General features: G+C 43.1%; 1 long non-coding RNA gene across 1 annotated transcript; it reads left to right on the top strand.

The window, feature by feature from the left end:
* The first annotated feature begins 9460 nt into the window (after positions 1-9460).
* On the top strand, positions 9461-10376 carry LOC310710872. The gene is made up of 3 exons (XR_014528289.1): positions 9461-9651; positions 9762-9849; positions 9967-10376. It is a non-coding gene; the product is annotated as an uncharacterized lncRNA (long non-coding RNA).
* Positions 10377-22168: the final 11792 nt, after the last annotated feature.

Below are 22168 nucleotides of genomic sequence, written 5' to 3' on the forward strand. Positions count from 1 at the left end.
GTTCAGGGGCGGGCAGTCCCTAAACAGAGAAGCTTAAATGAGCTGCCTGCTTGCACGGGCAACCAAGGGAGGAGCAAGCTACATTGGCCCTGGCCAATGTACCGGTAGATTGTTCTGCCCTCCGTGGTATTAGGGTCCAAGCAGGATGGCAGTTTCACCCGGCGGTATATTGTGGGTGACACTGCCACTGCTCCTGAGTCCCTCTCTCGCCAGCTCATGGCTGCTGCTTGTTTCTCCCTCGTGTGCTAGGGGCAGAGGGATTCAGGAGCGGCGGCGGTTTCACCCACAATATACCGCTGAGTGAAGCAGCCATCGTGGTCTGGCCCTCCTACCTGTATCAGTACATCGTCCAGGCCTAGCTGAAGCCTAATGGGAATGGTTAGAAGTTCCCCAAAACTTTGGACAATGTGGTAGGTAAGCACCACCTCAGATGTTTAGAATATCTAAATGTGAAATGAAGAGAGCAGATTTTGTCCACTGTTGGTGAAACTGTCCTAAGGTAAAAAGCACTATATGGAATTGCATCCAATATTTTGAAGTTCCAGCAACTCCCAGTTTACGCGGGGGCTACGTTCCAAGGCACTACACGTGTATATTTGAGACACCATTGAAAAAGCCTGCAAACCACCCACCCTTTCCTCCCCTTTTTGTGGCATTTTTGTGATGTTTTCGGGTCACTTCAGGGTTCAGCATGATGCAGGCCTGTTCCGTTATATATACTGTACCAGGCGTACCTAAAGTGATCACTGCCAATATTTGGAACAGTTAGATGCATATGTATACTACTTTATCTTAAGGACATGGTTCCTGAGGACAGAGAGAAACTATTATACCATGTGATTCTAGAAGCAAGAATTTTGCATGAAAAATATTGGGAAGAGAAAGAATTCCCACATCTGAGGGAATGGTTTATAAGACTTTGGGAGCTGGCAGCTTTGACTGCTTTCCCCTCTCAGGCTGCATTCTGGCCCAGGCCTGAGGTTCCCCACCCCCTGGGCTAGATGAACAGTCTGACTCAGTATAATCAAGCAGCTTCATATTATTTGTGGAACAGCCACAGGGTGAATATTGTAACAGTGACGGGAGAGAAGCATCTGCAAAGGCAGAGTGGCTGCACAGAAAAAGGGGCCCTAAGTCCTTCACAGCAGCTCCCTGGCCTCCATCTCCTGCAATAGCTCCATAAGGAAGTTCCTGCAGCCAATCGGAAGTTGCAGAAGCCCCATCGTGTGCTTGGCTTCCAAAGAACGTTCGCAAACCATAACACTCACTTCTGGGTATGCTGCGTTCGGGAGCCAAATATCAGAGTACCAAGGCGTTTGGGATCCAAGGTACGACTGTACTGCATCTCCAACATCAGGAAAAATGGACATGTTAAACTGGTGCAGAAGGTCTTAATGGCACAGGGCTTATGACTGATCCCCCCCCCCACAACTCACCCCACAAACAGGGAGCATCCCTTTAAGCCAGTGGTAGCCAACCTAATGCCCTCCAGATCTTTTGGACTACAACTCTTTTGAGCCTTGGCCAATGAGAGCTTTCATCCCAATGCAAACAACTGACATTTGCCAGGAGTCAGCTTCACCTGCTGAACAGCAGCCTGAAGTGCAGGGAGGTGGGATGACTCCACCTGCAGCTGATCAACCTTCAAGGGCAGGGGAGAAGGCCCTGAAGAGAGCCAGCTGGCTCTGGCCTTCTGAAACACAGCTCTCAGCAGGAGTCAGATGCTGGAAACAATGCCTGTAGTTCCTGGTGCTACCTTGCTGCTTCCTGCTCTCCATCTGGACCCTTGGCTCTGGGATCATCTGGATTCCCTGACCTCTGGACCGTCTGTATGTGGATTCTGTTCTCATGCAAGTGTTCCTCAAACACGCCTAGCCGCTCCTTGCTTGGCAACGGGACTCAGATGGGGCTACGACAACAAAAGCCATGGGAGAGCCAAATCCAGAACAGGGACTTGGCTGGGGCAATGGGCTAAGTCACCTCTACCCTTTGCCATGGTTCTGCTAGAGATCCATCAACACTCCTCACAGCAGCTATTAGATATTTCTTTTTGCTGGGGTGGGGGATGCAGAAAATGTAACAATGCAATAATTAATTGCATGGTTGTCATGTCAGATTTGACCCTAAATGGCTCAAACTTCTAAGTAATGTAGATCCTTTTTGGAAATACTGCCCTTGGCTTATTTCCTTTCCCAAGGCTGTGAGCACTTTGCTCTCTTTCCCCTTTTATTGTGACTCCACTACACTCCCCCCCCCCCCCGCATCTCCTGCTACTGTTTTGTTTCTTTCTATATACAAACAGAGCTCTGTGGTTTTCAGCATGAGGTAAATGTTTGCCTAGGCTCAAGATCTGTGCTGAGATGGGCTGGAACGATCATTTTGGCTAGGCCCACCCCTTTTAGCCTCTGTGGTTTTCGGGACAGGGTGTTTGTTTGTGTGGCGCTGGTGGTATGATGAACTATATTTCTACCCCACTATGTTACTTGTTCTTGTTGCTTCAGAGAGGACTCAAAGTAGCTGCTTTTGCAAGCATAAACATCCGCTTTTGACCATTTATAAGCTGTAAGAGGGAAAGAGAAGAACACATGGTTCCAAGAATGTGGAGTGTGAGGAGAAGCCTCTTTCAATATGAAGCAAGGGTATGCAAAAGCCTGCAAGGAAAATGAAGCGGATTAAGTTCACTGTTCCTGAAATTTAAGGATAGGGCAGGGAGAAAGTAGAACAGAAGATTAGGCTTAATCATAGCTGTCAACTTTTCCCTTTTTTTGCGAGGAATCCTACTTGGAATAAGGGAATTTCCCTTTAAAAAGGGGGAAAGTTGACAGCTATGGGCTTAATGCTCTCCAAATTTAATAATAAAAGGTGGAAGGAGAATGTTGGTACAGAGCTGTTTACCACCCCTGGGAACATTTTCAATCTTTTTTAAATTTAAATTTATTTTTTTAAAGCATTCACAAAATAGCAGGGGCTTTTGTGAGGGGCAGCACTTTCACTCAGCACTCTCCAGTAAATGCTCCCTGAAAATTCATTCCGCACAATAGTCACAATTGTAATAGACTTGCTAGCTTATGGGGAGGAGGGATACACCCATGTTTTCTCGCTGACAAAATATTGCAGCTTGAAAGCGAAGGAAACAGAACTGTTCCATAACAGAAGAGAACCTAGAATTGGTGTCAGTGACTGTAGGCCCTTGGGCTAAATCCAATCTCTTCAGGTTTTCTGCAGTTCACAGTTACCAGCTTAAAGGCAAAAAGTATGAAGGATGTGTTGTCATTTGTGGCAAAAGCCACTTTAAGATTTAGGGTAGAGGTGTGGAACCTGTGGCTCTCCAGATATCGTTGAACTAGAACGCCTATCATCCCTGACTATTGGTTATGCTGGTGGCTGTTGATGGGAGTTCTAGTCCAACAACATAATGAGAAGCCATGGGTCCACCAGTCCTGATTTATGGAATGAGGCACTGGCCTGCCACCCTTGATACTGGTGCAGAGATGGGCAGTGACTGAGCATTGCCATTGATTTCACTGCAGGGACAATGATACCATCTCTTTGGTCCATGTTCTGCAGGTCAAATAAATAAGCCAAGCAGAGGAAAAGGTAGGTGACAATGACATGCATGATTAAAGGTAACCTCACACTTTTATTTTGGAAACCTATCCAAAACACTCTTATGGCTAACCAAAACAGTTAGCAAGGTCTTGAACTCATGATAACCGCTCAAATGGGTAGATATGAGAGGGGAAAGTGGCTCGGTATTGAAGTCATAATGTCTACAATGGTCAAAAGTTCATTTTTGCAGCATAGCCTTAAAAGGGATGTGGTATCATGAGGAACGCCAGCACTTCAGAATTTGCCACTAGTAAGGTAGCGGTATTAAATTAGAGCATGCTTAGGAAGACATGCAAGTTGAAAGATGAAAATGTTACTTCCTCTGAGCCATAAAGCACAGTCGGCTCTCTATCGAAATATATGAATGCATCATCACAACATTGGAGAAGCTCTCACAGAGCACTTTCCCCAGCAGTCTGGTAGGTAAGGAGGTTAACCTACCACAAGGAGGACAGATGGATCACACATTCCTTTCCCTGAAGTATGTTCACCCTGCCAATAGTAGATTAGGTATGCTACAAAATGAGTGTGAAGGCGCCAGTCCACTAATGACTATAATTAATTGGGGTTAATTCATTCACCTTCATTAATCAATTACCATTATGAGCTAGACAATTACATGACTAAAATAACACTCTGATAATTTGGGACCTTGGGATGAAGGGTGGGTAAATAATAATAATAATAATAATAATAATAATAATAATAATAGAAGATTGGGACTGGCTCTCAAATTGAAGTTAATAGTTAAGGTTTAAAATACATATACACAAACACACATTTGGTCTGGTCTTTCGGTTTCAATCCCTTCGCTGTGTTTGCCTCTTAAGATGTCGGGTCAGGGAAGTTCTGCTGAAATCTAAGAAATGTCAGGTCAGGGATGTCAGTCCATGCTTTGAACAGGATCGAGCATCTTATCAGCGTTTAACAAATCAATTAATTACAGTTTGTTCTGTACTCAGGAGACTTGAAAGTTCTCTGCAATTTGTATTATTTTCCACCAGGCATAAATCTACCAGCTGGATGCTGAGATTCCTGCATATTAAAGACTCAGGCTACAGTGATGAGGGCATGTTGCTCTGCAAAATGTAAATTGCTGACTTTGAAAATCCTTGCCTAACTGTAGAGACAGGAGGGTTGACTAAATGCAAAGATAATTGCTTTCTGTTAAAATAGGAGAATAGCACAACTCTTCCAGTTCCTCTCTCTACACCCACCTATTTTTCCACAGTAACAGTGTTTGAAATGCACTATTGCTGCAAGCATTGTTTCCATGTGTGAATGGGATACTGAAATTAAAAGTAGTAATTTTCAAGCCAAATATTTTTATCTGATATAACTGCTCCCCATAACAAGTATATCCCAGCATAGTTAACAGTCAATAATTAGTTCTTGGAAGCATGAAAAAGCATGCAGATTCCCTTTAATCAACACAGTACTTGCCAGTACTGTGCCGGTGAGGCAGCTGCCTTGGGTGGCAGAATCCCATGGGGTGGTGCCCATGGATGCCCAACCTGTCCCTACCACAGTTGGCAGAGTCACACAGTGGCTGCTTCCCGTGAGATCTCAGTGAGATCTTGTGAGAGTTCCACGATATCTCACTGGAAGCCATCACAGTCACATGACCCTGGTAAGAGAGACTTCAGCGGGGAGGTGGTGGAGGGCAACCAGGGGTGGGACATTCCCATTTCTCCTCAGGTGGCGAAATAGGGTGGGTCACCCCTGCTACTTGCAGACTGTGCCTTCTAGTAGCAGAAGAACCTCAGAGATTTGAAGTGATCAGACAATGCCTTGTTGTCTCACCTACTCAGTTTTCTGCTTCTTCCTCTTTGCTTGCCCAAGTTAGAGCCATGCCACCCTCACAGCTAGAGCACTGAAGCTTGGCTTTCAGCACATCCTTGTCCCATCTCTGTGCACTTGATTTTCTGCCCCCCTGCTCTCTTTAGGGTTGCAGGCAGCTAACCAGAGAATAGCAGACCTGGTTTACTCCTACTCCTTTGTAGATATTGGCCTGACAAACCTAGACAGAATCTTAAAAAGCAGAGACATCACCGTGCCAACAAAAGCACGTATAGTTAAAGCTATGATTTTCCCAGTAGTGATGTATGGAAGTGAGAGCTGGACCATAAAGAAGGCTGATCGCCGAAGAATTGATGCTTTTGAATTATGGTGCTGGAGGAGACTCTTGAGAGTCCCATGGACTGCAAGAAGATCAAACCTATCCATTCTGAAGGAAATCAGCCCTGAGTGCTCACTGGAAGGACAGATCATGAAGCTGAGGCTCCAATACTTTGGCCACCTCATGAGAAGAGAAGACGGTGATGATCTTTGTTTTGGTGTGTGAGGGGGGTGGGGGGTGTTTTGGCTCAGGTTAGCCATATTGATTTGTATGCTGTTGGTGGATTATTGTCATTGTCTTGTTGTGCTATGTAAAGGGGTGTCTTCTTCTGTTTGCCCCCGTGTCAGTTTCAGTTTATTGGTTAATTTTTCTATTAGGGCTGTTTCCCATATGATTTGGTACCATTGGTCCATGCTTACTCCTGACAGGTCTCTCCAGTGTCTGGTTATGGTGTTTCTGGCTGCTAAACAACCACACCCTAGGCCAACCCCAACCTCTCTCACCACCAAAGGAACACAAGTGAACAGCAGAGAACCTGCACGAGTAACGCTGACACCAAACCCAACATACATTAAGCAAAATAGAAACATCGCCACCCGACCCCCCATCTCTCCCCCCTTTTCTTCCTAATGTCTCTACAAATGAAACTGATTTGTAAAAATGTTACATGGAAAAATACGAGAGACATTACACATACTTCTGTAAATCAAGAAAATTTTTAATGAAGAAGAAGAAGAGGAAGAGGAGGAGGAGAAGACTCCCTGGAAAAGACCCTGATGTTGGGAAAGACTGAGGGCACAAGGAGAAGGGGACGACAGAGGACGAAATGGTTGGATAGTGTTCTCGAAGCTACCAGCATGAGTTTGACCAAACTGCGGGAGGCAGTGGAAGACAGGAGTGCCTGGCATGCTCTGGTCCATGGGGTCACGAAGAGTCGGACACGACTAAACTACAAAAAGCTTCTCACAGTAGACGAATAAGCATTATAACTGCTGATATCATCCGATCAATCTGCTGTTGAAGGCACAGGAGCAGAAGCTGGTACAAAAAGAGAAGCAGCTGGTAATCCTAGCCAGTGCTGGTGCCAGGCTATTTTGCACTCTAGGCAAGGCCCCAGGTTTGCAAAGGCTGCTATAGCACAAAGCTCTGAGTTTGAAATGTAGATATTCTATGCTGGATGTTTGCAAATCTGGATCTTATCCTCCTGTCAAGCACTCTACTTGCGGCTTGGCTGGCAATAACAGCACACAAAGTAGTAACAGGGGACTTAGGTGAGGGAAGGGGGGAAAGAGATGCCCCCCCTCGCTCCAGCTGCCAAATTATGATGAAAGAAAATATTACCAGTTACTCCCCCGTTTCTCAGTCCTCAAAAGCAAGCAGAAGAAAATGCAAGGTTGTAAGTCAGCACTCAGCATTAAAATTCAAATGTTTTACACAAAGTTAATATTTTGTCCTTTTCACCCCCTAGCAGCGCCCTTTGTGTAATTCATTACATACTATTAACACTACTCCTTGTTTTAAAGTGTAATTTGCCACAAGCCACAGGCCCTGGGTGATAAAGAACACAGTGCAGATTTGTAAACAGCCCCAAACGTGATCATCTCCAGGACAGCTTTCCCCAAGCTGGTGCCCTCCAGGTGTGCTGAACTGTAGCTCCTACATTGGCTGGGGCTGATGGAAACTGTAGTCCAAAACATCAGGAGAGCATTGGGTTAGAGAAGTCTGTCTAAGAGCAGAACGATGACAACATCATCATAAGAACTGCTTTCCTGAATCGGATCTATCTAATCCAGCCCTCTCCCTCCAACAACAGCCAGAGAGATGCCCTTGGGTGTGATTCACACAGGAGGCAATAAATTTGTTTTTATCACAGTGGGAAGTAAGCAGCAATAATTACAATTCTATTATTTGCCTCCCACTTTTGTTATGCAAAGCCAGAGAGACACCGACATATTACACAATGGGATTAATTTTCTGTATGTCTATCAGATACAGATATCAGATGTGGTGTAGTGGCTAGAGACGTGGGAAACATGGGTTTGAATCCCACCTCAGCCATGCATTCCACAGGTTCACACTGGACTGGTAATCACCACTCATTTTTACCTACGTCATAAGAGGGTTGTAAGAATAAATGGAGGTTGCTCCATGTATAGCTGCTCTTGAGTTGCTTGGAGGAAGACTGGACTACTAACATGATGATGATAATGATGCTGCTGGCATCACACAGAGCCCTCCCTACCAGTTAAATTTCTATGGCCTGTCTTTGCCTATCAGAATTCAGCTCTGTGGTCTTAGCCCCTTCTCATGCTAACTAGGAAGAATACGCATTGCTAGGGTGGGCTGCTAAATCTCCCACACTACTTTGGTGGAGAGTGGATTGGGGCATGCTGCTTATTAGGAGTAAAGCAACAGTAAAGCTTGCAGTAAGTTATCGGAATCCGTGGGGATGGAATAGACAGAAAAGCAACCTATTCATCCCTTACTGATTCCTTCTCTTTTAGTAAGGTTACCTGTTTGTAAAGTAGATCACCAACTCTCAGGCTTTACTTCCTTCTTGCTTCTTTTCCAAGTTAGTCTGAGTATGAGCTAACATGTCAGTGTTAACTTCACATCTATTTGCAATGACTTTGTTTGCCTTGAGTAATAAATCTTTTAAGTTTTATCTATCCTTTCAATCAGAGTCTTTCTGCACATTGCTGCAATATATCCATCAAACTCCAACGCTACAAATGGCTGCCAGATCACTGCAGTGACACAAGTTTTGGGTTTCTCCATTGTCTTCTACGTTATGCCATCGCTTACACCATTCTAATGAGAGGAAGCCACAATGGGAGCTAAATGGGAAATCAGGCTGCAAACAAAATGAACTGTCAGCATTAACTTCTCATACTCTTAAGATTAAACCCTAGCATTAAATCCAGGACTAACCCCTGATGAACATGTTAAGGGCCTTGGTCTGCAATCCTATATATTCAGATAAAAGTCTTGCTCGTTTCAATGGGTTTTACTGCCAGATAAGTGGACATGGGATTTTAGCCTAAATGAATGAATAAAGGGCTGTAGCTCAGCAACAAAGCACTGGCTCTGCAGGCAGAAATTCAGTCCTTAGCATCTCCAGGTAGGACAGGGGTGAGACCTTTCCCTGGGGCCCTGGAGAATCACAGCCAGTCAGTATATAATACTGGGCTATAAGATGGACCTGTTGTCTGACAAAAGGTGCTTCCAGATGGGGTTCAAATACTGCCAATGAACTGTTGAGACATCAAATAGGTTGTTGACAACAGGTTTATTTTAAAAGACTTTTTGCTGGATTAAATGAGAAGACAATGTGAGCTAGCATTTTTCAGAACGCCGTGTAGATGCAGTGAAAAACTTCCATGATGAGCATTGTCCCCACAATAAACACCTGCCTGGAAACACCCTGACACACACTGTAAGGCAGTCTCCCTATGTTCATAGCTCAGTTTTGACTAGCTTGTGGTTTAATACATAGAGGCAAGATGCAACACAATTAAGCAAATGCTCTTTGGATACAGTACATTGGCACAAATAACAGCCATTCTGTCATTGCTGAGCTTTATTCCCTTCCCTGTTGCATCAGATGTTCTTTCTGAATATTTACTTCCTCCTGGGTAACCCAGCTTCTCTTTGTGGCAGCACCTGTAGTGAAGTCATAATTCTCTTTTTGCAACATCACAGTCTGTTGCCATGGGAATGCATGTAATGTAATGTTATAAATTCAGCAGTAGAGCTTCATTCTTGGGAGCGGGTAGGAGCAGAAACTCTGGAGCAGGAAGACCCCTTATTTAAAAATAACAGGCTTTGATAGATAGCCAGAGAAGTCACACAGGCAATGACTGAGCTCCTCTCTAATTAGGATCTACGTAAGAATTGTTCTGAATGTGGAGATGCCTTTTATAGTAAGTGCTGATTATGCAGGAGGGCGGGAATGCCTGTTGGGGAGGTTATAGACTCGCACTTCAGACTGGAGTCTATTACAATTTTTTAATGGCATGCTTTCCATTTCCAGCTTTTGTTTCCAGTTCTCTAATTGCACATTAATATTAATCGCTGCTCTCTGAACATTCAAGGGGAAATAAGGAAATTCACTAACTAAGGTAAATCCACTCCAAAATGCCCAGTCACTTCATTGTTATTAATCATGTATACAGCACAAGAATTCTACAGAGTGCTTTAGAATCCTTATCTCATTCATTCTAACTCTGATATGACAGGAGTGCTCCACTGTGCATTTCTCATGAGAGATTAAAAAGAACGAAGAAATTCTCGGAGGCTGACAAGGAAACTCTCTGCTCAGTCATTCACAAGTGGAGGCACTGCGGAAAAAGAAAGCACACATGGGATCCAGGAGCAAAGGCAGATTTTTGGCTATATGAAAGCATCTTTCCTGATCACAATTCAGCCCTTTAACACGAATAGGTGTGTTTTAAAAGAGGTCTGAAGACAAAGTCATTTTATGTATTTTACAGTGGAATCCACTGTATGTCAACTGAGAAGTAAATTGCACTCAGCTGAATTATTCTTACTCATTGTGTATAGGATGGTCAGCCAGATATGGCTATTTCAGTTCTGGTGTTTTACTGTAATAGGAAATCAAAACAGTAAAGACAGCATTTCTTTCTGATTTGTTTGTTTTATGTTGCCTCGCACTTCAATAACTCAAAAAAGCACCTACAATGAAGTTTGGGTGATATGCAAAATTTAATTAAAATTACTCAATCAGACAATTAACTGGTTAAAAGGAAGGTGATTAATTAACTTAGGGAAAAGATCATAAAATGTACAATCAGACATAGGAGAACATAAACACAAAATAGAATACCAAGTTGTGCTTGGTTCAAAAACATTTTTGTTTTTGAAAGTGGTGTCACCGAAAACCAGACACGTGGTTGAGATCCCTGTAGCCATGAGAATGCTTAAATACCATGGAGTTCTGCTGGAGAACAAAGTATCAAACCAGTTATTGCATTTCTCTGGGGTCGGCAGTACTGGGTTTTGTGTTTCCCACACTATTTAGCAGACTCACATAGGGAGGCATTTAAAAGTTATTGCAGCTCTGTAAGAGCCCTGGACATGTGGCAGTAGCCAAAGAGATGAACATATGAAGCAGCCTTTGGATAAAACGCTGACTTCAGAAAATTCCAGAAATCCAAGTTAAATCCTTTTTACAGTTTGTAGTTAGCAATTCAGTAGCAGGCAGGTGTTGTTTCTCTCGGATTCACTTTATACACTGCAATGTTCCTAGACAGAGTACACATCTGCTTAGAAATCACCATGTTTCATGCCAGCAAATTGGCTCTACAGATGAGAGATGTCATAAACATGTAGTATAGTACTTTCCTTCTATATATCACCATGTAGAATGTTACAATGTGTGAAAGGGCCTAAAGTCAAAAGAAAACCAGTCCTCTCTCATAAAGCATCTGAAGTTCTTTCCAACATACATATTGCTGTTGCCAAAGAAAACCCAAACTTTTCCCTATACTGTGAACTAGAAGCCTTGGACCCAGCTTTGCTTGGGAATTCTAAGAAACAACAATTTAAAAAATCGGCAGTTTTGAAATTGGTGGTTTAAATGGTGCAGTTTTTAAAGGTTCAGTCTTGATTCAAAATGGCATCCAATTGTATCCAAGCATAGATGAAAACCTGCTTCTTGATCTCAGGAACTAGCATGAAAAAAATGGCCGTAATATCTTTAGAGGTATCCAAATGCATGGTGAACAAACAACTTTCTAAAATATACAGTAGAAGCTTAGTGTGACACCACAAATCCATTAAATTAGAATGAATCAAAAGCATTTCTCTTACCTTTTCAGATTGGATAAAGATGTAATTTAACATATGATCGTCATTGAGCAGTTAAAAAGTCATCCGTATAAGTGAACAGAACCAAGTATTGCTTCTTACAACTTCCTGGTTAAAAGGTTAGCTTAGAAAAGATAGAAGAGATATGCTTGAAGCATGCTAGGCTGCTGTTTGAAGTGGAAAGGGGCTAGATATGGGTCAATACAAATTCAAGCTGAATACTGATAAAACATGTTGCTACTTGCTCCAATTTCTTGGGCCCCAGAGGTGGGGAGATTGTCTCCTTCCGGGCCAGATCAAAGAAGAGGTTCATTGCATAAGGGTATTCCTGGATCCAGCATTGTTACTGGAGGCTCAAGGTGGTCTTGGTGGCTAGGAGTGCCTGCTTCCAGTTCCAGTCGCTTTTGGGCAGAGATTACTTGGTGGTTGTGCTCCAAACTCATGTAATTTACAGATTGGATTATTGGAATGTGCTGTACATGGGCTTTCCTTGAAGATGTGGGATAACCAGTCTGCTATAACCAACATGCGTAAGTCTAATTAATGCACAAAGGGGTTAAGACCATAGAGTAAGCTGTCCTGCCATGCCTAGCTATTTAGCCTACTGTTCCTTCCTAGTCTACCAGAGAAGCTCAACATGTGAGCATGGCTCTCACAAGCCTTTCTTGAGTTCCTGTACTAATAGTTTAGGAACTTTCACCACTCTAACTAAACCAAATTTTACTGCCTGTGCAACCTCTGCTGAATGTTATATGGAAAATCACACGAACCAGATATCTGAAGTTTGTAAGTAAACCATTTTTAACTTACCAAATGTGTGGTGTGTTTTTTTATGCTAAGGGAAGAGGGAAGTGTTGGAGCTCACAAGAGTATATTTTAAAGGTCTAGCAGCCTATATTTCCATGCTTTACTTTACTGAGTATTTTGTGATCTTAAATCTCTGCTGGGGTTCTCTCACCAGAGTACTTGCCCCAAACTTCAATCTTGGCACCCAGGGAATTTTCCTTCAAATACAGTATCTATATTCTTTCCCTGGCCATCAACAGAAGATGGCTTAGAAACTTAACTGTTCAAAGATGCAGAAGCCAAATTACTAGATGGGGTTCCATTTAGATCCCACAATAACTCCTGTTTTAAAACAGCTGCACGGCTTGCCAGTTCACTTCCAGTTCACTTCTTGGCTACAACCATGGCTCCCATTGCAGATCACACTAAAACTGTGGGGAAAGAGTCTGGTTTGTAGAGACCACACATGAGTAGTGTGAAATGCCGTCTGAACGCCTTGACCTCCATCCTAAATGTACAGCATCGCCGCCAGTAGAAGCACGCTCTGCACATGCTCAAGGGGCAGCCGTCCACTTCACGTGCTCTGCAGCTGACCCCTTGCACTTGAAACAGGGTTACTCAAGAGAAAGAGAGAGCAAGCCCTGCTTCTGTCTTCGAGTTAACCTTAAGAGCCTGAAACCCGCCAAGCTCACACTTTGCTCCTGCGCCGTGATGCCTGCTCCCTCGCCCCTCAAAACTGCAGCCCTACGTTTTCCTTTCACCTCGACGCCCCTTTCCTGCCCCAGGATCCTGGGTGGGTTCAAAGCAGAGGGTCGGCCTGCAGGAAGGTGCAGCAGCGGCAGAGAAACTTAGACTTTTCATACACCAGGAAAATAATAATAATTTATAATAATTTATTACTTCTACCCTGCCCACCTGGGCGGCTCCCAACAGAATATTAAAAACACGATCAAACATTAAAAACTTCCCTAAACAGGGTTGACTTCAAATTCCTGACATGTCCTGGTTGGGGGCGAACTGCCCTGAGACTCCCCCCCCAAGTTTTTAAATTTAATAAATAACATTTTTAAATCGGTGCTTGGGGGTTTTTTTTGCTGAATTGGCCGAATGTCATGAAAACCCGGTTAAGTGGCAGCAACGTGATGGAAAAAGCGCCAAAAATGACGTTTCCCCAAGCTCAACCATTTTGGTAGTTTCCTTTTTATAAAAGTGTTGGGGCCGTCCTAAAAAAACAGCTGAAGAACTTTGCTGGTACTTTTGGAAACGCCGCCACCTCTTCTCGGGCCTGGGCTGAGGCTCCTGCGCTCTAGGCCACGAGGCGGAGACTTTCCGAGGGCGCTGCCGGTCTCCGGCCAGCCAGGAAAAGAGCTGCTACCGAAGCGGGGGCAACGCCTGCCTGGGAGAAGCAGCCGCCGCCGCCGCCGCCGCGAGTGGGTGGTCGCGCGGCTGCCGTTTGCACAACCACCGGGCCGGCTTGAATGGCTGACTGGGAAAGGGAAGACGCGGGCAGCGGCATCTGCCCCCGACTCCCGCCCCGCTCCTCAAGCCTGCAATGGGCTCGGCAGGGCCGTTTCCTTCGCTCCGCCGCGAGAAGCTCGCTCGCTCGCTCTCCGGCTGGCGCAGACCAGAGCCGCCTTTGCTCGGCTATCCCTAAATCTTTGCAACTCTCCGGCGCTTGGAGGGCCGGCAACGCGCGGCGGCTCCCGACGAGTCTTTATCTGTTTGCAGCTTGCCGAGCGTTTTGGCTGAGAGCCTCCGAGCCGCTTCCTGGGCGAAGTTTCTCGATTGTTCTCGAAGCTCTTTCCTTAGTTAGCTGAGGCTGACGCTCCGAAAGAGAAAGTGCCGGCGGTGGAGGTGGCTTGGGGAAGCCACATCCTCCCAGCTTGAATCGTCTTGCTCCTGGGTTTCGGACCTGGGATCGCTGGCTGTTTAGATTTAAGTTACTGACTGATGGAGAAAAGCACTCTGCATATGCCTAGAGACATGTATTGCTTCACGAGGTTCTGAGAGAATCCCAGCGTCCCCTTGCATTGCCAGGGTAGCTTACAATAAAAATGTATAATATAGCATAAAAGCGGAGGCATCAAAACAACATAAAAATGGGAATGCAATAAAAGCAGGCTCCCCAATGAAACAGAGCAACCAAAGCTGGGAAAAGGAGAAAGGGTGTTGCTCAGCAGCGGAACGAAATCTGAGTGGTGCCAATTGAGCATTTGGGAAAACATTTCAAAGCTGTGGCACCAACGCTAAAAAGGCCCTGTTCCCCATAAACAGCCACTGCACCTCAGGTGGGGTGGATGAAGATTTTGAAGTATTGGAATGGCCAAAAGCTGCCATGCTGTGGTGGTATTTGGGGATTGTTCATTATATGTATTTAGAAACCGGAAAATAAAGTTAAGAAGGGACAGGACCGGGACCAGCACTTCGTATTGGGCCTTGAAACAGACTGGAAGTCAGTGTCTGGCACTAGCCTTTGCTGAAGGCAAGGTGGGCTAGATAAGAGATTTCTGTAGAAGGCAGACTGCTTCCAAAGTAGCCCCTTAGGACTTCTGTTCACTTTTGTATGAAGAATGGCCTTTCTCACTGTGGAAACTCTTCTTGCAGCTTTCGCCCAGGAGGACAGACTAGCTGTCTCTTCGGGGGGGGGGGGGAGAAACGTGTAGCAATATGTTTATTCCCAGGAGCACACAGCTTCAAAACATGAGAGTGAAAGGCTTTGTCTTACATACCTCCATGGAGCCAGCTTTTGCTGCTTTTATATGATTAGAGGAGGTGTGCTATGTATTATTTAAAAGCATCCTATATGAATATAGTTGATTGTGGCAGGTTTACCTTAACTACTCCGTTGCTTTCCCCCCCCCCCCTTGGTTTTATTTTGCAAATTTGCTCCTTTGATCTACATCTGTCAGACAAGATCTCTTTGCTGGCACTGTGGATGAAAACTGAAATGAGATTGATGAAGGGGAAGCAAGCTGAGCAATGTGTCTTTCAGCAAGTAAGACTAAAAACATTGATGAGCAGGTGTATTCAGTTAACTCACTAAATGGGAATTTTAAACGGTGGGCTTGTAGCTGAATTTTAATGGTGAATTGTCCCTTGGGGAAACATAGGGCTCTATTATTTAAAAATAATAATAATTAAAAAGCAATATCTTGAGTTGTGATAAGACAGTTGTAGAAAGCCAGTGCTGTCTTGAGAGCAATGATGGGCTACTAACAATAAACTATCCCTACTAGGCCACTGTGTCAGCAGAATGTTTTGAGTAGGGCTACCATTTTTACTTGCTAAAATTATTGTCCTTTGAATGGCGTAAAGGGAGAAAATCAGCTGAAAGTTTTTTATCACTACACCTCCACTCTGGGAAAAGTTGTACCTGATGAATTTCTGCCTGTTCAGTTGTTTGAGGCAACATAACCCTGCTCAAAAATGGCAATCTTGATTTTAAACTGTTAGCAAGCATATTTCAACATCTCCATCTGAATTATTGTAAGGTACTCGGTATCTGGTATATAGTATATATAAAGTCTTTCAGTAATTCCGATAGATAGTGAAAAGTTCTCCTGGTTGCTGCTAGTTCTATTTTGAAACACCCACAGTTATGTGCTAGTATTGATGTCCTTTGCTGTCTCAAATAATTGCCAGCCATTTTAATCTCTATGTTCAGATACTGGATAAACATTGAGAATGCTGGATTTGGGTGAAACAAATATGTGTTCTCTTTTGATTTTATACTATATATATTTTCTAAAGAAGAAATCATTATTAGCTGAGAGAGAGACTTCATTAAATGTTCTCAAAGTAATACACACTTTGAAGTTTTGGATTCATCCATCCATTAGTCATATAATGACAACCAAACAGATAATTTACATGTTGATTATAAGCACATTTGCTTAAGATTCCAATGGAACTAACTCCCAAATGTTAGGCTCACTGTTTTTAAACCTTCAAGTTGGCATGTGTTTACAAAAGAAATTAATGAGGCCCTATGTTTCATCAGTTTTGAGGTTGAACACAATAAAGGTTGTATATTGTATGTTCTCTGTCAAATTGCAATGTAGACTTCAAATATATTTGGGGACATGATTTTCTATAGCCATATTCAAACAGAGAGATAAGTCATTAATCATGCATTTGTGAAAAGACTCACCCTTGAATTTTATTCAGTGTTAAAAAGAATTAACTATTTCATTAGAAAAATGCTTACAGGACTCAGACAACTATTAGGATCTTTTCCCTCTTTGGCAACCATCCATTGCCTTTCATACACTGTGGTTATCACCCGATGCTGACAGGTTATTAGAAACCCTTCCCTGCTGGTCACCCATTAACTGGTGTGGGAAATAGTTTAAATTGGATAGTGTAGATAGGAGAAAACAAGTAGCAAAGCCATTTCTAATTCCTTTTTTTTTTTTTTATAAAATTTTTATTGGTTTTACAAAGTTTTTAAGAAAAACAGACAAACACTAAAAATGACAAACATACACGTATAGTTTCAAACATATTTTCATAAACCTCTTTTCTTGGACTTCCCCATACCCCCCCTCTCTGCATCCCAATGTCCAAAATTCAACTAGCAACTTCCAATTGTAATTTTCCAGTCTTTATCATCTTAGTCCTCTTTTATAGTCTAACCTTGTATCCCTGTACCCTTTTGCTTCTGGAAGCCACAACATTTTAGCATTCATTAAGTTTATGGTAGACCTTAAGATACCTTTTAAATTTTTTCCACTCTTCTTCCACCGTCTCTTTTCGTTGGTCACGGATTCTGCCTGTCATCTCGGCCAGTGTCATATAGTCCATCACTTTCATCTGCCATTCTTCCACAGTGGGTAAATCTTGTGTCTTCCAATACTTTGCGATGAGTATTCTTGCTGCTGTTGTAGCATACATGAAAAAAGCTCTATCTTTCTTTGTCACCAGTTGGCCGACAATGCCCAAGAGAAAGGCCTCTGGTTTTTTAGGGAAGGTACATTTAAGTACCTTTTTCATTTCATTATAGATCGTTTCCCAGAAGGCCTTAATCTTCGGGCATGTCCACCAAAGGTGATAAAAGGTACCTTCAGTCTCTTTACACTTCCAACATTTATTATTGGGCAAATGATAGATTTTTGCCAGCTTGACTGGGGTCATGTACCACCTGTATACCATTTTCATAATGTTTTCCTTTAAGGCATTACATGCCGTAAATTTAATACCGGTGTTCCATAACCATTCCCAGTCAGCTGACATAATGTTATGTCCAACATCCTGAGCCCACTTAATCATAGCCGATTTAACTGTTTCATCCTGTGTGTTCCATTTCAACAGCAAGTTGTACATTCTAGATAAATTCTTAGTATTGGGTTCTAACAGTTCGGTTTCTAATTTTGATTTTTCCACCTGGAAACCGATTTTCCTATCCTGTTTAAAAAATTCCATTATTTGACGATATTGGAACCAATTTTCTACTTTATGCTTCAATTTCTCCTGACTTTGTAGTTTGAACTTATCTCCATCCTGTTCTAAAATTTCCCAATACTTCGGCCATCCGACCTCCATATTGAGTTTCTTCACTGCTTTAGCCTCCACTGGTGAGACCCATCTAGGGGTTTTGTTTTCCAATAGATCTTTATATCTTACCCAAACATTAAACAATGCTTTTCTGACAATGTGATTTTTAAAGGCACTGTTAGCTTTATCATACCAAAGATATGCATGCCAACCAAAAGCGTTATTGAAACCTTCCAGATCCAAGATGTCCGTGTTCTCGAGGAGCATCCATTCTCTGAGCCAGCAAAAAGCTGCTGCCTCATAGTACAGTTTCAGGTCCGGCAGGGCAAATCCCCCTCTTTCTTTAGCATCTGTCAATATTTTAAATTTAATTCGGGGCTTTTTGCCCTGCCAGACAAATTTCGAAATGTCTTTGTGCCACCTCTTAAAACATTCCATCTTATCAATAATCTGCAAGGTCTGAAACAAAAATAACATTCTAGGCAATACATTCATTTTGATTACTGCAATTCGGCCTAACATTGACAGTTTCAAATTTGACCATATTTCTAAATCTTTTTTGATTTCTAACCAACATTTTTCATAATTGTCCTTGTACAAATTCTGATTCTTAGATGTTAAATAAACCCCTAGGTAAAGCCATTTCTAATTCCAGTCAACCATCAGCGGTTGGCTATTTTTCAAAAATAACAATTCTACTTCTCTTCATTTGTCAGTGAATTGCATCTGTATGGTTGCACAGTATATGATGTAGTTAAGGATCTGAAATAAACAGGTATGCCGTATCTATAGTGTATCTCCCAATTCCCCCTCCAACTCACTGTAGGATACATCATATCTTATGCATAGGATGTGTAACACTGGATTGACTATTGACAGGGCATGATGGAGGAGATCCAGTCTGCCTCAAGCTGTGTACTTGGCCCAGAAGAGAGTGGTTTTGCCATATGCCTTTTAAGGGGATGGAGGGGGGGTTGGCATAGAGCAGAATTTACCTTTCTTCCCATGGGTAGGATGCTGCGATAGCACAAGATTTGCAGTTATGCCGATAAATTGTGCTTGAGCCTTGAAAATGAAAATGCTGTAGTCTAAACAGTTTGTCATGGCATAAGCTTTCATGGAGTAGAGATCATTTCATGGAGTAGAGATCATTTCATGGAGTAGAGATCATTTCATCGTAGCCCACAAAAACCTTTAAAGGACATCCTAAGAAGCTACTGGATCAGGCTAGTAGCCTAGTATACCTGAAGGAGTGTCTCCACCCCCATCATTCTGCCTGGACACTGAGGTCCAGCGCCGAGGGCCTTCTGGCAGTTCCCTCACTGCGAGAAGCAAAGTTGCAGGGAACCAGGCAGAGGGCCTTCTTTGGTAGTGGCACCCGCCCTGTGGAACGCCCTCCCATCAGATGTCAAGAAAATAAACAACTACCTAACATTTAGAAAACATCTGAAGGCAGCCCTATTCAGGGAAGTTTTTAATGTGTGACATTTTGATGTGTTTTTAATCTTTGTTGGAGGCCACCCAGAGTGGCTGGGGAAACCCAGACAGATGGGTAGGATACAAATAATACATTATTATTATATCTAGTCCAGCTTCCTGATCTCACAGTGGCCAAGCAGATACCTATAGGAAGCCTGCAAGCAGAACCTGAGCCCTCTTCCATCCTGCAGTTTCCAGCAGCTGGTACTCAGAATCACATGGTCTCTGGCCAAGGAGGCAGAGCACAGCCTTCATCATGGCTGGTAGCCAAAGTTATTAAAGTTGGTGGCCATCACTGCTTCCTATAAGAGCGAATTCTGTAGTTAACCATTCCTGCTGTCTTGAATCTTCCAACATTCAGCTCCCATGAGTTCTAGTATTATGAGAGAGGGAGAAAAAACTTCACGCATAATTTTATAAACTTGACACGCATAATTTTATAAACTTCTATAATGTGGAGTAAAATAAGCTACTCTAAGCTGCTGTGAATTCTCACAAGAATCAGAATAGCAGCAAATGCAGACAGCTGGGATGTTTGGAGGGATTAATTCAAGGGACATCAGTTCCTGAGGGAAGAGATTTGGGAGACAGAGTGCAAGACCAGGAAAGGAGCCCAAAGAGTGGGTTTTTAATATATATATATATATATATTTAAGATGTGAATTGCAATGGGTAAATGTGTGTTGTCATACAGAACACAATAATATTTTATTGCAGGTCCTTCCTATCTAGAGACTAAACTAACAGCACAATCTTATGCATTCCTACTCAGAAGAAGTAAGCCTCATCAAATTCAGTGGGGCTTACTGCCAGGTAAGTGGATATAGGATTGTAACCTAAGTAAATGTGGCTGAAATAATTGCATATTCTTCCTTTGTTCATCCTCCAACTTCATATCCTTCCCCTTGCTTGGTTGTGTCTGTCTAGATTCTAAGCCCCCTGAGGGTAGAGTCCTCTCATTCCTTATAAAGCTCTGCAGTGCTATATTGTCCGTATTACAATTAATAGAATATCTGATATCTCAATAAAGAGTGTGGTGCACAGTATGAAGCAAGCACTTAAATTAATACAGATCATGGTAGCCCACACCCTGCTCTTAATGAATAATAATAATAATAATTTTATTATTTATACCCCGCCCATCTGACTAGGTTGCCATTACCAAGTTGCAGAAACACTATTGCTCCAGAACTAGATTTGCATTATGCTTCTGGGCATAACTCAAGTTGTTGTTTTCTATCTATACCTTACAGTTCAGTTCAGTTCAGTTCAACACACTGAAGAAAAGACTGCTTTCTCCCTGTTTTGATCTTAAGATTGTCTGAAGAATTCCTACTATCCATCCTAGTTAAACAGCAAGAGGTGTTCTGGTGTTCTTGGCGGTTGTTCCATAATTTCTTTCCCCCTGCATTTTTTCAAAAAGTATTGCAATATGTTTTCAAAAGCCAAATTTTAATAGATTAGGTGAGAATTCTTAATATTTGTGGGTGTATTTAGAAAAAAAATACTACTTGATTATAAGGATACTTTTAGATCTCATTGGTAATCATTTTTCCTGATTTCAGGCATTAAAAAGGTAACTTACTTCCTGCGTGCACACACACACAAACATTATAGTTATTTAAAATCAGCATAATATGACTTATCTATCTATAATCTCAATGCATATGTTAATTGAGATTATATATTACAGAGATTATATGACCAAGAAATGGAGCCAAGGGTGGGTCTCCATAGGTACAGCAAGTTTATGTTTCAATAGTGTCTGTTAAATTCCATGGGGCAGAGTAAACGGCCTACAATCTGCTGTACTGCTGGCCAAAGGAGCATATTATGGATCTCTCTAGTCCCCAATCTCTTAAAATAGATCACCAGGAGCAAGAAGCAGTTTTAACACATCACAGGTATAGGTAAAGGATCCCTGGACAGTTAAGTCCAGTCAAAGGCGACTCTGGGGTTGCGGCGCTTGTCTCGCTTTCAGGCTAAGGGAGCCAGCATTTGTCCACAGACAGCTTTCCAGGTCATGTGGCCAGCATGACTAAACCACTTCTGGTGCAATGGGACACTGGAACGGAAGCCAGAGTGTACGGAAATGCCATTTACCTTACTGCCGCAGCAGTACCTATTTATCTGCTTGTAAAAAAGGTAAAGGATCCTGACCATTAGGTCCAGTCGTGACCGACTCTGGGGTTGTGGCGCTCATCTCGCTTTATTGGCCGAGGGAGCCGGCGTACAGCTTCCAGGTCACGTGGCCAGCATGACTAAGCTGCTTCTGGCGAACCAGAGCAGCACACGGAAATGCCGTTTACCTTCCTGCTGGAGCATTACCTATTTATCTACTTGCACTTTTGACGTGCTTTCAAACTGCTAGGTTGGCAGGAGCTGGGACCGAGTAATGGGAGCTCACCCCGTCGCGGGGATTCGAACCACTGACCTTCTGATCGGCAAGTCCTAGGCTCTGTGGTTTAACCTACAGCAACACCCGCGTCCCTATCTGCTTGTACTTGTGTGCTTTCGAACTGCTAGGAGCTGGGATGCAGCAACGGGAGCTTACCCCATCGCGCGGATTCAAACCACCGATTGGCAAGCCCAAGAAGCTCAGTGGTTTAGACCACAGCGCCACCCGCATCTCTATAACACATCACACTAAGTATCTTGGAGTACACTTTTTTGCTTTCTCTCGTATAAGTGGATGACCCACTGTTAAGGTGAAAGGGACCATAGCCCAGTGGTTGATCATAAGGCATTTCTTGGTAGAGGTCCCAGGTTCTGTCTCTGGCACCTCCAGACAGGGCTGAGCAAGATTTCTGTTTGAAACCCCAGAGAGCAGCTGCCAGTCAGTGGAGACAATAC

Source organism: Podarcis liolepis, assembly GCF_965112155.1.
Source record: "Podarcis liolepis genome assembly, chromosome: 1".
NCBI classification, from domain to species: domain Eukaryota; kingdom Metazoa; phylum Chordata; class Lepidosauria; order Squamata; family Lacertidae; genus Podarcis; species Podarcis liolepis.